Source organism: Empidonax traillii, unplaced genomic scaffold (assembly GCF_003031625.1).
Source record: "Empidonax traillii isolate 1590-97213 ecotype Southwest subspecies unplaced genomic scaffold, ASM303162v1 scaffold149:size904812, whole genome shotgun sequence".
In the NCBI taxonomy this organism is placed as follows: domain Eukaryota; kingdom Metazoa; phylum Chordata; class Aves; order Passeriformes; family Tyrannidae; genus Empidonax; species Empidonax traillii.
Window position 1 is genome coordinate 278795 of NW_020955342.1, and position 16188 is coordinate 294982.

The 16188-nt window shown below is 45.3% G+C and overlaps 1 long non-coding RNA gene across 6 annotated transcripts in view; it reads right to left on the reverse strand.

Annotated features, from left to right (window-relative positions):
• LOC114057839 overlaps window positions 1-16188 on the reverse strand; it is a 67125-nt gene that overhangs the window by 7740 nt on the left and 43197 nt on the right. For 2 of the 6 annotated variants that reach the window (XR_003571320.1, XR_003571317.1), the window contains 3 exons: window positions 2800-2959; window positions 2390-2532; window positions 1667-1844 (listed from right to left, as the gene is read on the reverse strand). This is a non-coding gene — a long non-coding RNA (uncharacterized LOC114057839). Of the gene's footprint in view, window positions 1-1666; window positions 1845-2389; window positions 2533-2799; window positions 2960-4448; window positions 7572-16188 lie in introns of those variants that run through there. The other 4 variants (XR_003571319.1, XR_003571318.1, XR_003571321.1 and 1 more) reach the window with 4 other exon arrangements.

Here is a 16188-nt window from a genome sequence, read left to right on the forward strand (position 1 = left end):
GGCAGATTCCCAAGGAGACTTTGTCCTCAGCCCCAAGGCCTATGAAGAGAAGCTATTATCCATTATAACCCACTGCCTACAACATAGGCTCAGAGTATAGGATGCAGATTCAAACCCCTTCTGTTTCTCATATGGAAAAGTATTTAAAACAATGTTTCCTAGAAGCAGTATCACACCCAGTGTGCCAGGCAGCACCTGAGGCATGTTGAGAGAGGGCAGAGCAAGGCAGGAGACTGGCTTAGCCTGGCCATGCATATGCTGGTCAGTACAAGCAGGCCAGGGCAGAATGGCACTGCTGAGCTCACAGGCACTGTGCCTAGAGCTTACTTCCTGAGGATAAAATTTGTCTTGGAAACAGCTATTTGTAGTGATCAAGATTTGGTTACTTAATTTCCACATAGAGGATTTTTAGCTACTATCATTGGTATCTCTATGCCTTTGTCTTCAGGACACAAATCTTTACGATCCCATCAGGTTATGCCATCTGTTGTCTTTTATGTTTTAAACACCTTCCTAGGGACAAGTACAAACACAGTAATGTTAATGTTTGTTACCAGGATATGGCAGTGGGTCTTCATGGGTGGCTTAGTTGAGAATGGCCACGAGTCACAGAATCACAGAATGGCATGAGTTGGAAGGGACCTTAAAGATCATCTAGTTCCAGACTCCCATCATGGGCATGGATGCCACCCACTAGACCAGGTTGCTCAGAGACCTGGGATGTCCTCTGAGGACAAACTACTTGGCCCTGATTTTTTCTCACCTCCATCACCATAGGCACAAGCATCAGTCACCAGAGTCCCTCAAAGCCCACTGGAGCCATAACAGGCTGTGAAAATGGCAGCCTTGGTACTTGTAGGTCAAGTGCAGCCAGTGGGGGTGACAGCCATGTGTTTGTAGGTGTGCTTCTTTTAAAGCTGATTTATTTCAACAGGACTTTTACAGTGTCCAGCTGGCAGTGGTGGCCAGCAGACATGGCAGTGTCCAGGATGAGAAGACTCTGAGGCTGGTGAGGGACTCCTGGAACTCTTTGGGGACCACCTGGGTTAACCTGCTTTGGCTGGCCCTGCTCGAGCAGAGACAATCTTGGCCTAGGCAATCTCCAGAGGTGCTTTCCAACCTCAACCATTCAGTGAGATTTATTTAAACCTCTGTCATTAAAGCACAGTTATTTTAAAGTATTCCATCAATTCTCAATTCAGTACAGGAAATGTGGCTTTCAAGGCCAACAGCACGTTGAACCTTTACCTGACTGGGAGGTCAGAGATTCAGAGGGGCTTTAACATCTTAACAAATCAGGGAAGTACAAAACATGCCATTCAGATGTACAAAATGTGCCAACAACCATATGATCCAAAGTTTCTCAAGCAAAACCATTTGCTGTCAGGACAGAGTGGAGCCAAGTCAGTGTGATTCAAGTTTTTAGAGTCAATTTTGTAAAACATCAGAAAGAGTTACTTAGTGCCACCCAGTGTTGGCAGAAAGAAAAAGGAAGGTTAAATATGGTTGCAACTGGGTGTAGCCCATTGAAACAGGAAAAAAATCCCAGCTCTTGCTTTCTGTATCAGGGGTGAGTAGTTCCACAGAAACTGTGTAGCACTGACGTCCAGGAGATAGGTGTCCCAGAGCTGAAATGAGGCTTAGCCACCTTGCTAAAAAAACCTACCGCTTTGTATATTCACTTTTCAAAGCAGGTAATAAGTTTGAGATGCGGATGGTCCCTTTTGTCACAAGACTCACTCCCCTAGTCTGACATCAATGTAAGTGAGAAAGTTGTGCTGACTTTTCTTGTTAGGTGCTCAGGAGTTTAGATGAGAAACAACTATATAAGATGTATAACTTTCCTAGAATAAATAAATACAGTTAAACATTACCTCCCCCCCCCCTTTGTCTCAGATGTTGCACATGACCTGACTTTTCCTTGAATCCTTTAAAATTATATAGGATCTCATGTATATCAGACATGAAAATACTCTCCCAGTTAGGATCTTTGGATGGCTGAATAACTGTACTTATGTTTTTGTCCTTCAAAGGACTATACAGAATCACAGAATGGTTTGGGTTGGACCTTAAAGATCATCTAGTTCCAATCTCCCTGCCATGGGCAGGGACACCTTCCACTAGACCAGGTTGCTCAGAGCCCCATCCAACCTGGCCTTGAGCACTTGAACATGTCATGATCCCATTTAACAGCTGTGGAAAGTGAGATGCTGAGTAGGCATTGTCTTCCCCATCAGATGGGAGAGCTGAGGCATGGCCAAGGGGGAGTGGAGGAGACCTGGAGCCAAAATGCCAAGTGGGAAAGCTGGGAAGGGGAAAGCAAGGCCCTGAGATACCTCAAACCCACCAGATACTGGTGGGTCAGGGCTTTCCAGGGTTGTGGCTTCACCTGTTGTGTCCATGGCAGAGAAATCCTCCTTCTACCTTTTTTAGGCTCCTTCACTGCTCTGAAGTATTCTCATTGCCCAGAGGGGAAAAAACAGACAACAGTGGTTTGAGTGATTCTCTGCCAGTTCTTTATTATTTCAGCCTCTAGAAGAAAAATGCTGAGGAGAGACTGACACAGGAGTTTATCTCAGACTGATACAACAAAAACCCAACATCAAAGGGCAGGGTGGCTGCCCTCTGAAGCCACATCACCTCCATGAGCTGCCATGCTGGTGCTCCATGTTTCTGGGTGGGAGGGCTCCCTACTGACATTTTTACTTTTTTTTTCCCCACCTATGAAGCCATCTACCAGTCACACAGCCGATCCTTTGGATTCGTGCCTGCTGACAACAAGTCTCCTTCCTCACTTACCTTTCACTGAGTGCTGGGAAACAGGCCAGGCAGTGCAGCGACACGTTATGTGCTGAAAACTCCTCTTCTGGGGCCAACACACGCGGGGTGTTTTTTTCTTTTCTTGACAGTCCTATGAGGTTCCTGGGGGACCTGGGAGCTGGGTTGGCTCTGCTGGCTCCTGTTGAAAGACCTCCATGATCATTAATTGCATCTGCGTGTCTCACTAGGGCCCTACATATCCTTGGTGCTCTCCACAGCTATGAGAATCTCAGTCCTCCTCCTACAGAGCTTATAATTTAAAACCCAAGGCAGAAAATCACTAATTCCTGTGACAACTGCTCAGCTTGTGCCTCAGGAATTCATCAAAAAGATAATTTTCCCAAAGAAGACCACAGTACACAGTGTGCACAGAAGGAGTTGGTGGAAGAAAGAGACCAGACAAATACAGCATTCTTGGGGAAAAAAAAGGTATCTGTGTGTATCCCCCCCAGTTAGAAAGGTTTACAGAGTAGGTTCACAGAGACAGTCTCTGCTCCGGAGGTTTTATAGTCCCAGCAATCAGAAAGAAATAAAAGGAACGGGAAAGGCAGAAGCAGGAGACCTGTCAGTCCCTGTGTTACACAGAACAATTCTGCTCAGTTTGCAGGTCTGAGGCATTTTTAAGCCTATAAATAAACTGGGAACGTTAATGATGCCATTAATCTTCACTGGCTGCCGTCCCAGCTATTTTCAGTGGCGAGGTTACCTTGCTTCTCCCAGCAAAAGTAGGTCTCAAGGGGAGGGTCAGGCGAGCAGTGGGGATGGATGCTTTGTGCCCAGGGCCAGGGCCAATACCCTCGGTGCTGGGACACTGCCACCATCCTTGGCAGCCCACAAGGAGGAGGTGTCCCAAGTGCCAGCACGAAACAGACGAAAACAGACATCAGATAATAAATGATGGGAAAAAGCAGAGTGCTGCTGGCTGCAGAGGAAAGCCTGCGACTGCCCCAGCCTGCAGCCCCTATAGCAAAGGTGTCTTCTCCATCTCCTGCAAGGAGGTACCCCGATGGAGACCCTCTGCTCCTCTGTAGCTGCTGGGAACCTGCTGCACCACCTCTGCCTTTCCAAGGACAGAAAGTGGTGGGGCTCAGAGCTACAGAATAGGGGGGAGCCCAGAAGGGAACAGGCCAGGGCATCCCAGCACACTAGCCCAGGGCAGGGAGTGGCTGAGGTGCAGGTCCCTGAGGAGAAGAAGGTCTGCCCTGAGACAGCTTCTTGCCCATCACTCTAATAGTCAGTGCTTCCCTCAGAGGGAGAGGGAAGACCTCCCTTTTCTTTCCACCCAAGGGGAGCAGGAATGTCATAAACCTGGACAGCAAAAGGTGCTTTTCCTCCTTTCCACAAACAACAGGGAAAAAAAAAAAAAAAGGAGGTGGATGCATGTTGGTCATCCATTCTTGCATGAAGCTGAACTGAGATGGGTCAATACAGAGGTGTCCCAGCACATCCTTATATTTGCATGTCTGGTGTGACACAAGAAAAGCTCTGTCTCTGCTTTTCACTAAGGTCTCACTGTGGAATTCTGTGAGAAGTCCCAGGACAACATCTGCCAAGGAAAAGAACAGCCCTGCACCTGACCTCAATGCTTACATTGCGCCCAGAACTGGTTTGCCTGTAGACAATACAGCTCTGAGGTTCATCTTACAAGTATACCATGCATTTGTTTATTTTATTATTTTTGGTACAATATGCCAGGAAAAAATATTATTCCTAAAAGGAAATGAAGTTCACACTTACTGGAAAAAGGCGCTTTCAAAAATCAAGTCTACACATTGCTTTCCTTTGACCTGCCCGCTCAGATATCCAAGACAGTTGGATACCACCACAGAGGGTTAGAGAAATTATTGTTCCAGTACCACCAGAAAATAACACTGGCCAGTTTTTCTTTTCTCTTCTGCAACGAGCTCAAGATGTTGAGACATTCATCAAGTAATATTACAAAAGAATTGTTCACACTCTGGTCCTAGGTGACATGTGGCTACTGTACCTATTAGGACTTACTCTCCCTAAGCATTCACTGGAATAGGATTCAGTTTTTCAATCTGCTCAGGAAGTACCTACTGTTTTTTGTTCTTTGTGTTGCTTAGTGTTGTTTCCTGAATTCTTATGTCTATAGTGGTCTGAATGCCTTTATAGTGTACCAACTAGGAAAAATTAAGAGAAATTTGGATATTTTTCTTTTCTTAACAATGATATTTTGGGGACAAAGTCAGCAACTTCTCTGTGAAAGATCCAGCCTGCTTAACCTGGATTGAAGCTCACAAACGATGCAATCTGTTCTCCCTCAGGAACTACTATAAAATGCATTTAATTTACTTGAGTTTTCCTGTTTTCCCTCAGTTACATCCACTGGACAATCTGAAAGCACTGCTGATGCTATGGCTTCCATGCTGCACCTGCTATCTACCTTCTTCTAGGGGACATGCAGGATATGATCATTGGTATAAACTGCAGGAGCATCACTCTCAGTAGGGAACTGGGGGAAGAAAAGGCCCTCAAAGGTATTCTGGGTCTGGAGAAACAACATGTCCAATAAGGAACGAACTTGAAACTGCAATCTTGCACAAGATACACAGAGATACTTCAGACAGACTTAAACATTCACCTTGACAAATTAATCAGCTTGTCAAGCAAAGGAAGTCATTGTGGTCAGAGTGGTCATGGAAGGTAACTAATACTCTCCATCTGCAGCATCAGTCAATTAAGGACTTAAAATATTACCAGAGAGGAGAACTGAGAAGTAAGAGAAGAAAACATACACACAGTAAAATACAAAGGCCAGAAAATGGAAAAGAAATGCCAGAAATATTTCATATTGACCCAAATTAATAACAACCTCAAATGAATTGGTTCAGGCTTGTTTCATATGGTAAAAATACAGGCTAAGCCAAGCGAGTGGTCTCAGGCTAGTAACACAGAAGAAATTATCTCCCTAGAGCAAAAAAGGCATCTGTTTATTTATCTCAGTTATGAAAATGTCCTTGTCAGATATTGGCTGAGCTCTCTCAGGTCACTTACCTTTTCTCAGCTTCAGAAGAGACCCCTAAACCACTATCCCTGTAAACACGATGAATCTGCACATCCTGAGCAGTTAGCCCTCTTCTCCCCAGGAGTGCTGAACTACCTGAGTGGTCTCAGAAGGCACAGACCTTCCCTATGCCTGGAAAATCCTGCTACAGAAAAATGCGACTGCTACTAGTAGTAACACTGGAAGAGATCCCTGCACTCCCCTGAAGCCTCACTTGCACAGAATCACTCTGTGGGGACAAGGTTACATTAAATGTGCCTTTCATGGCAATAGCAGGCAAAATAATTCCTCCTTGCTGACCCCACTGCTGACCCCAGAGCACGGCTCTGTTCCAGTGCTTTCTGGCACCAGAAGGGAAATACCGAGGACCAGGGTCCACAACTGATCAGTCATAAATAAAATCCAGCAAAAACTTGTTGCTGTTTAGAAGAAATCACCAAACAAAGAAAAAACCTAAGTCAGGGAGTTCCCTGCTTGGCACATCAATGATGAGGTGATGCACTGCAGCCCAGAACTTAGAGGGAGCAGCTAGAGAGTCTGGAAGGAGGAGAGAGCAGTGGGCATTGCTGCCAAAGTTTAGCCTCAAACTATGGCCAATGTTTCCACATTTCCACAAGGATGGGGAGCAGGGTAACACTGTCTCAGACAGGCAATAGGTGGATCGAGGTGGGAGAGCTGAGCCCTGCACCCAGGCTTAAGTGAATGGATACACACAAGCCCTGACTGACAGCACTTGGCGTCTCCAGGATGGCCTGAGGACTTGCACCTGATCTACACAGTTTGGGCAGCAAGAAAAATAGTGATTCATCAGATCAGTCATAAAAACCTGAAATTCTCTTTTTTTTTAATGCTGACAACTAACTCTTATATTAGCCTGGGACCATGGGTCCTGATGCCTTTCCTCAGGGATACTCAGGTATGCGTCAGTGGAAGCCCATTGTTGCCTTCTGTAGCACCAGGATGATTCTGTGCTGGCCAGGCAAGAAAACAATGTTGCTGATCTGGTTCTAGGTGAGTGCTGAACAGGACACAAGAACACTGGAAATGCCCATAGCTGCATAAAAGTGGCATTCCAGTGTGCCCTGAAGCAGCAGAGCCTCCTCCTGCTGCTGGTCTGAGCAGACTGCGTTTAGCTAGTTTGAGTTTCTCAGAGTCCTGGAGGAAACATTAGAGGGTTGTGAGATTCAGTCTCTAATTAGGTCCCTGTAGTGGTGAGATTGCTTCCTTTATAATCACTCAGTGGGAACTAGTACTTTATCCTCTGTACTCAAATTTTTATTTCTTTCACCCTCATTTTCTCCCCAATGCCTGGAATCTCCAGTCCACTGGATGACAGCTGCAAAAGCCTCTGACATTCACTTTAAGGATGATTCTTTTCAGCTGCTTCACATTTCCTTTTGACAAGCTCTTCTAGTGATATTTACTGCAACTAATGAATTAACTCACAGCTAGACCACTTGCTAGCCTTTTCAATCCAGAGCTGTTTTAAATCTTGATTAGCTGGTTTGATTTGTAAATCTCACAGGACCACTAAGTCCAAGCTGTTCTGTCTTACTCTGCATTAAGGAGACAGTTCCCAGTTATGCAGAACAGCAGTACATTCAGGGGGACTCCACCTCTCCAGCAGGTAGAAAAACAATGTATTATCCAGAGGAAGCAGTTCAGTTCACAGGGAAAGTTATTTAGATAACTGGAAAAGAAAAAGTCTTGCTAATTTAAGCGTCTGTGAAAAACGATGCAATGCAACATTTCACAAGCATCTTGCACAAGTGATATTACACAAATGCACCTTTCTCCATATTTTTGCAGATCCTCTTTTCTGTTTCTATCTTCTGAGCACATCCCTAGTAGTCCAGCATTTCAAATTAGGATCTTTATTTGAGTTTCAACATGAAATTAGTCTAATTTGTATATATTCTGCCCTCTCAAGTCCAAAGCTTCTTATAGGGGTCAGCAGGTGTTCGGCTCTTGTGGCTGTCAGGTCATTTGCATTTTGGTAACCAACTGTGGGTTTAGGCACCTGATTTTCAGCGATTTGACTCCCAATTCTAAAAATTTGTCCTGGAGGTAAGCATCAAACTGGAATTTGCAGCCCAGAGCACTGGAGCATGCTAGTTATGTAGTTGCCTAAGTTCAGGCTGAAAAGTGAATGCACATGGAGGCTCTTCACTTGTCTGAAGACTTACAGCAAAACAGGAAGTTATTAATATAAGAGCCCGAACTGACTTGAGAGTCAAACAATATCAAACAAAAGGTGTCACCCCCTTTTCCTGTTTATCTCTTGCTAGTTTAGAAGAAGGGGAGATAAATAGTCAAAGAGTTTCTCAATTTGGTGCAACAAGGCAGTTGAAATCAAACTGGCAGACTCTACATCATCACAGTAAATATATGGCGTCTCTCTCTTCAAGACCTTAAAGATTTTGCTGTACTTTTAACAAAAAGGCAACTTATTTTGAAATGACGGGGTGTAGCAGGACAAAAGAAAGCAGTGCAATAGCATTCAAGAGTTTAGACAAAGTGAGCAATAAATGAAACTACAGGGGAGGGTAATCGGCTGGTTTGATATAATTATCTCAGGAAAACACTGGAACTAAAGAACTTCCTCCTCAGAAAGTGTCTTTCAAATTCAAAGTGATTTTCAAATAACACAGGTCATTAGGACTACAATTCCATGTTGTGTCTACATGATGGTTTATCAAAACAGGATCAAATTACTGCTAGGGTCCTGGGAGGAAGCTCTAGGGTAAAGAAAAATACTGTGCAGGCTGGCTTACCACAACACAGTGTAGAAATGAGCAAAACTTGCTGGACTCATGGCCCAGCCTCATCACATCAACACAGCAAAGCCCAGACTGCACTTAGCCCTCCGTTTTCACTGCTGGTGAATATAATATTTTCTTTCCAATAAGGACAATTTTAAAAATTATCTTTTCTAAAAGGGAACTGGACACAGCCCCTCCTTGAAAGATGAGATTGACCAGGAAACCCTGCACTGAGAACATTTAGCATTGGGGAAAGTGGAGTGCTGACCTGTTGGGATGTGGGGTCATTGGGTGCCTGAGCTCTTACGTGTTTCGTAAGCCACTGTAGAGGTAACAGAACCTGTGAGCTGCCTTCCTGACCTCCATATTCTCAGAGGATTTCTCAAAAGACTCATGTTGGGCCCAGAAAAGCTTGTACTGAACAGACAAAAGGCAAACTCCAAGAATATTTATTTGTTTTGACTTAAAATTGGGTAGGTGATACTTCCCTGAGTTACTTGGGTTTTCTTTAAAAAACTAAACACAAAACACTATCAGTAGGTGTCAGTTCCCTTGGAAAGGTTTCCTTTGTCTTGAAGGAACAAGAGGACTAATGTGAGGACTAATTTGCTGGGTTCTTTCACTCTTTCAGAGTTATCTGGAGGTTTGGGCCTCTTTCTTTTTTCCCATACGGTCTTGCTGAGCCACTCATAGCCATACAAAATAAATTTCTAGAAGGTGATCACTCTCACAGAACCCTATGGCTCTCAATTTACACTAGAAAAACACTCTTTGTACTGCAGAAGATTAAAAAAATGGAGGTGAATCTTCTTTTCTGCCCTTGATAAGATTTTAGCTGCAAATGCAAGCAAGAGGTACACCGTTTTCTTTCCACACAGGATGTAGATGGAGATGTCAGACAAAAACAACACAAATTTCCTTGCTACCTAAAGGAGATCTGCTGTACATATCTTGCAGGCACCACCATCTCTGACAAGATTTGTTACCTACACCATTGATGCACGAATCCTCAACGGAAGGCCCAGCAGTTGGCTGTGCCCCAGACTGGCCTCTTTTCTCCACTCAGGTCACTTTAGGGGGTGCTGAGTAAAGAGGGGTAATAGCAAGCAGCTGCCAGGCTCCCAAACGGATACTTTTATGATCGTGGCTACAGTCCTTACTAGACTCTTTCATTGTCCCAAGCTTCACTCCTACAAGGGAAGGAAAAGACTGTTAACAAGAGGGCACAGGACCATGGGATGACAACACGGATGACCCTACCAGCTGGCAGATGCTGTTGCATGTTACAGCTGAGCCAGTGTCACAGTTTCTTGCCGTAGATGTGGTCAGCTCCTTACTGGCTCTGGTCCTGTGTTCCCACTCCTGCCTTTGCTGACTCCTACCCCCTACAGTGAAATGCTGTTTCACAGATCTAAACCAAAGAAATCAAACTAAATGAAGTAAATCTCGTGAGTCCCAGGCTAGATTCTCAGCTGCTAGACCTTTCTTACAAATTGGGAAAGGGAAAAAAATAAGGAGAAGGCAGAGACAGGACCTTTAAAGGCTTGGATTCACAGTGATCCCATACTCTTGGCCCTGCCCCTCCTTCTCTCCCCAGCTATCCCTCCAGCAAGCTCCAGTTTCAGACCACAGTGCTTCTCACAAGCCTAGCCCATGAAGGAGGATCCAAGCTGCTCACCAACTCCTTGCTTAGAACACGTTGGCCTATTCTGTAACCAGCAAGCACAGCACAGATGGAATTAATAACCTCTCACCTCAGCGTCACCTGGGTGCTGAGCAGGAGGCAGGAGCTGGGAAGCAGGATCTGTAAATCCTGAGATTTACCTGCCCGCATAGTCCTAGCAGGTGTCCCAGTGATGGGTGATTCTCAGCTGAGATGAGGAGGAGGAGGCAAGGGGGAAGGACAGTTTCAGATGAAGTGGAACTAGGCATGACAAGAGAGTGGTTACTAGCAAAAGAAAATGAATTATATAAATAAACCTTTGTCTGTCAGGTTTTCTGTTGGATTCTGCCCGAGACAGAAGCTGTTTAAGCCTCCCCATAACCCTGCAAGTGGCATGGAGCATCATGGGATATCTCGCTGTTTTTGACACTGAATTGAGTTTTTGACTCAGAGTCAAGCAATTTCATGTCACTTGTATCTGCTTTCTGAAGCTTTTCAACCCCTATGAGCAGCTGACAGAAGGAATACAGTGTGTAAGAGCCAGTCATGCACATGGCTCAGGTTTTACAGTTTTGCTCACTCTGAGATTTTTCGTATCAGGGCAATTATTTGGGTTGCAGATGATAGCTCTTGAGGGCAACGAGAATCTGAATAGTGAGCCTGATCTTATGCTAGCGAGCCTAAAAGATCTGTACGCAGCAGAAGCTGCTTTATAGGAATGAAGCTCTGCAAATTCATTTATGCAAACTGATGTCCAAAGTGCTGCTGGAAGAGTTTATGCAATAGATATGTGACTATGTGTTCATGTTCCAGTGCTAACTATTCCTATGTGCATCCTCTCTCCCTGCCCTTCAAGGCTTTGCTCTGAATACAGGGATACATAATATTCCTGAGGAGTCTTGGGAGAGAATGCAGAGGGTCAAGATTTGCTTCAAAGCAGATCTTCAAACATCTGTTTGTACTTACGGCATGAATATTCAGCACAGTACAGCACATAGCTGCCTGTAGCTTCAAGGCAAACACAAATGCTAAGAGGTATTAAACACTCATAAACAAGATATCCTGGAGCAGCTTATCATTTAGGTGGTAATGGGTGGGGAAAGGCTCGCTGTATATATAAGGCCTAGTTGTTCTCCCACTGAATTTTGCCATGTCAGTAATGGGACAGGGAGAGGAAAGCTCTCGTGTGTTTTAGCCTGGAAATATTGCTTAGGTCAGTCAGTCCTGACTTGCTCCTGTGGTGGCTCCTGCTTGCTGTTGCACCAGGGTGTAAGGGCAGCCTCGGGCCAGCCACCCTCTGACTCAGGAGAGGAAAGAGACAAGGGCCAATGCCAGCTCCATTTCTGACAGCTGGGCCACCACTACGGCAGGTTACTCCCATGGCGGAATGGAGATTATCCCAAAGGGTAAGAGGTAACATGCCTGGCAGCAGAGGCCTTGCTAGCTGGCCATATAGGAGCATCTGGGGGAGACTCTGCCCTCAGATTATTGTTTGGTTGGAAAACAAATGAGCAGATGAAGACATTACCACCTGCTGTTGCTTGACACCACTCTACCACCAAAGGCTAGAGTGGAGCTGAGACACAAGGGTGCTTTTACTATTATCCGAGAGAGAAGTATCGTGCTTTTACTATTATCCGAGAGAGAAGTATCATGATTAATCTGTTAGAAGTTAGTGGTGTTTTAGTCCCCTCCATATCTTCTAGGTGAATCATTTGGCTGGCTTGGTCTCTATATCACCTGTTAGGATCAGATGACTGCCAGTTCTGGTGCAAAGAGGGGACAGAAACACAGGGCAAAAGCTGTAAGGACATGAGGCACTGAAGCGGTGCTGGTTTTGGTAGGCATAAATCACTATAGAACACATCTGAATATCTCTAGTTCACAGTCTTCTGTCTAGTCTAATCCCACATCTTTGGAGATTTCAACTCAAATGTCATTTGGAGCAGCTCTACCCTGGACATACGTTGTCTTCTGCCAATTCTGCTGCAGGGACTGTAATGTTCACCAGCAGAGCAGTATAAACAGCTGGGTGGGTCACCTCTTCTGTCACCTCGCCATCATTTGCCAGAGCTTATTTGTCAGAGGCCTAAATCACAACACAAACACTAGAAATCAGCCCAAAATGGATATGGCTAGACCACAAGACCTGAAAATTCTCTGAAAATGTGCAGTCTAGCTCAATAAATAGTGCCTTCCCTGGAATAGATAATTTGGGTTCTCCAAGCAAAACAGTGTCAAAAAGAAAAGCAAATCACACCAATATTTTTGACAGTATGGAGACATCCTTGTATATTACAAGGTACTTAGTACCCAGACAGAAGCTTCCAGTGTAGATCCACATTCACTTCTGCATTTCTGGAGGTGAAGAGGGGTTTTCAGTCATGTTGAGCTAATGCAACTGAGCCAACAGGAATTAAAGCTCTGCCCTTTTCTGCCTGTTGAGACATGGTGAAAGAAAGCAGCTACCTTAAATCAAAGGGTCCAGATTCAGGGAGGTACTCCAGCTAGAAATCAGAAGGCAGTTTACAGATACTTTGATAACTTGAGCTTTTATCATTCCACAGGCCCCCAAGATCAGTTGGTGAGGCCTGAGTAAGTTTCCTCATATGGTATTTGAAGGCAAAGACAATCTTCATTTGCTTCCCACAGGCAAGCTCAGGCAGCTACAGCGTGTTGTAAAAAGAGGAGATTAAATGCAAGTTTTGCAGCACAACTGCCTGAAAAGATACAATCACATCTATCATTAGGAGCTTAGGAGTTAGGATTTTAAATCTGATGTAGGCACCTTTGAAGCACCAGTTTTGTCAAGAATATCCCATGCTTTGTCCTATCTTGAAAACTGAATTGTTTAGCTATTAAAAGAGATTAATGTAATCTCTGTGTCTATGAAATTGGATTTTGAAACTGCTTGCTTACTGTACTATCTCCAGTGCAGTGAATGAAATCTCTGCTGCTATTCATGTTGCTATGAATTACGGGTCATACCTTGTTTGAGCCCAGCATGTGCTGGCATCGCCAACAGGACAAAGTGCCTGGCAGGCTGCAGGAGGAGGCTCAAAGCTGGCAGGGAGAGAGAAGCTGCTGTTCTCCAGAGGCCACCAGCAACATACCATGTTGCTTTGGACTCTTCAGTGTGAGCAGGCCCAGTAAGAGGTGTATTCAGATGGCTGGGGCAGAGTGTACACAGCAGGAGTGGAGCTTGGGGGAGCTGAGTGGGTTTAGTCCATAGGCAGGGGGATGGAGGGTAATCTAACAGCATCCTATTGCAAATCATACCTCCCTCAGTGTGGGACTGACAGAGCCCAATCCCTACTGCAAGCAAAGAATGGACAAATGAGGGACAACCAGTCCAGGCTGGAGCTTGGGAGAGGAGAATGGACATCAGGGAAAATATCTCCCGAGACGGACACTCTCCACTCTCCATACTTGGAGGCTTTGAAGACTTGGCTAGACAATGCCAAAGCTGATCTTATGTAGCGTGATAATCCCGTGCTAAGAAGGAGCCTGGCTGACCTTGGGCCTTCCGAGGACCCTTTCAACTAACATTTCTGTGTGTCTGTGCTTTTCCTAGTGGAGCAAATGAACACTGTTCAGCTCCATGGACATGTGTCTTTTTGCACTAGCTAAGGAAGTGGTTCTGCAGTCTTCCTTCTGAGACACTAACAGTAAAGGTTAAGAAATCCTAGCCCCTCTCCTCCATGTTGCCTCCTCCTCCCACAGCCAGCATGTTGTGCTCTCCTCCAGCTCATGCTTTGCCGCAGAAACATGACTTGCAGTCCTGTGTACATGGTCTTGCCATGAATGTTGACAGTCCAGCTGCTTCACTCAGATTTAAATGGCTGAAGGAGCGATATCCCAGGGCAGGAGGCAATTGCTGCTGGGATTCCTGCTTGTTGTCAGCTAACCCAGACCATGCTTCCTTGCAGCAGGTTCTGTTCCCTTGACAATCCTGGCGATAGTCCTTTATTTTTGCTTCCACCCATGCACACCACAGACACTTCAGCAGGCTCCTTTTCTGCTAACAGAGGGACCATGAAGCATTCTCCAGCCACCTGAAGCAATTTCTCTCTCTGGCCAGAGATCGGCAACTTCATGCCCCAAACTCTGTAATGTTTGCTGATCCTTTGCATCTCTGGATGTCCCCTGCCAAGTTCCCCTCTTTTGCTGAGTTTTCACTCACTCATTATGGCAGCAATGGCAAGACAAGCTTCTAACAAGGCATCTCTCTGCACTGCTGCAGCCCTACAGTGCTGCCCTGGGTAGCGGGTAAAAGTAAAAACATAGTTTTTTAAATGGCTATTCTTCCCTTTTTGCATCAGCTGAAAATCTATCTTGTTTTCTGTCTTTCCCAGAAGTAACCTTGACTGCAGTGGCTTGAAAAGTGCCCTGGCAGTAGCAAGGTTCTTATTAATGACTGATTGCTGCAGGGCAATGGATGATTTGGTGCTCTGATATAGGAAGAATGGCAGAAGAGAAAGAAGTCAAATGAGTGGGTGCCTGTAAGTTGTTATGCTTCTTCTGATGCACCTGGCAGAGACTGAAGAAATGGCTATACGATGAATGGAAGTGCTTGTGCAATATGGGGAGTCCCACAATCCAAAACACCACAGGCACAGACACAGTGTCACCTCCAGCACTGCTGCCCAACACTGATGGAAGGGAAAAAGAACCAGCATCTGTGTTCTCTGCTCTCAGACCGGAAAAAAAATCTTTTGTATTTTGATTTCTTTTGGACTTTGTAAACAGTTTTAGAGATTGTTTATATACAACTTGTTTTGTCCAGTTGGATACTTGTTCTGTCTGTTCTCTCCAGCTGTAAGCACCTCCTCACTAATTGCTGTTTTTTTGACCAAAAGCTTTACTCTTGCCTTCTGAATTCCATAATGAATTGACAGCACACACATAAAAAGCCCCAGTAATGTCCTCAATGTCTCCCATGGCTCTGAGATGCCCTCAAGGCCAGATCCAAACCTCAAAGTGAAGACATGGCACAAAAGTGCTGCCTGACTCAGAGTTCTCTCCACCCAAAAGCATGCCGGCAGCCGGGTGCCTGTGCTAGCCTTTTCACCCCAAACTATATTCAGCCCACGATGACTTGTTCCAGGCAGCTCCGTTTGCTCTCCTCACCTGGCAGACAGCAGCCCCACAACCTTTGCTCACTGTCCCAGGTACCCTGACAGGGCCAGTCATTTCTGGGGAGCTGTGCAGCAGCAGTATTGTGGTAGTGTCATGGGTTCAAGTGGCTAAATTTTTGGTAATAGGGGGTCATAGAGATGATTTCAGTTAGAAACTACTAGAAGCTTTTGCTGTTCTATGAAAAACCCAGTGACAGTCAGCTCCAGGATGGACTTCCTACTACTAGCCAATGGTATGTGCTTCTGTGATAACATATTTAAGAATACAGGAAGAGAAAGCTCGTGTTGCAGAAGAAATTCCAGCTGGAGAGAAGAGCAGAGAAGAACATGAGATAGCTCCGATGTAGACTCCAAGGTCAGTGTAGCAGGAGGGGGGAAGAGAGGCCTGGGGGCCCCCCTCTCCCCCTCCAGCAGGGGAGAGACTTAGAACTGAAACCCCTGCCGCCTGTGGAAGATTATTGGGGTGAGGAGACCCCTCCCTCTGCAGCTCATGGAGGAGTCTACATTGGAGCAGAGGAGGAAGGAGAGGGGAAAAGCAGCTTTCAGTGAATGTTTGAAATCCAGACAGGGTCCAACCACGACAGGTAGCTATGATGATCCTAATTAAGACTGAATCAAGACAAAAGGGAAAGCAAAGATGGCATCATGGAAAAATATACACAGAGCAGCTACATTTCCCTCAGAGCTGCACTAGCACCAAACACTGCTTCTTGCTGGAATGTGCTGCTATGAGAAAGCCCACCTGCATGAAGCACATTTTCAGCTGTCAGGGATACT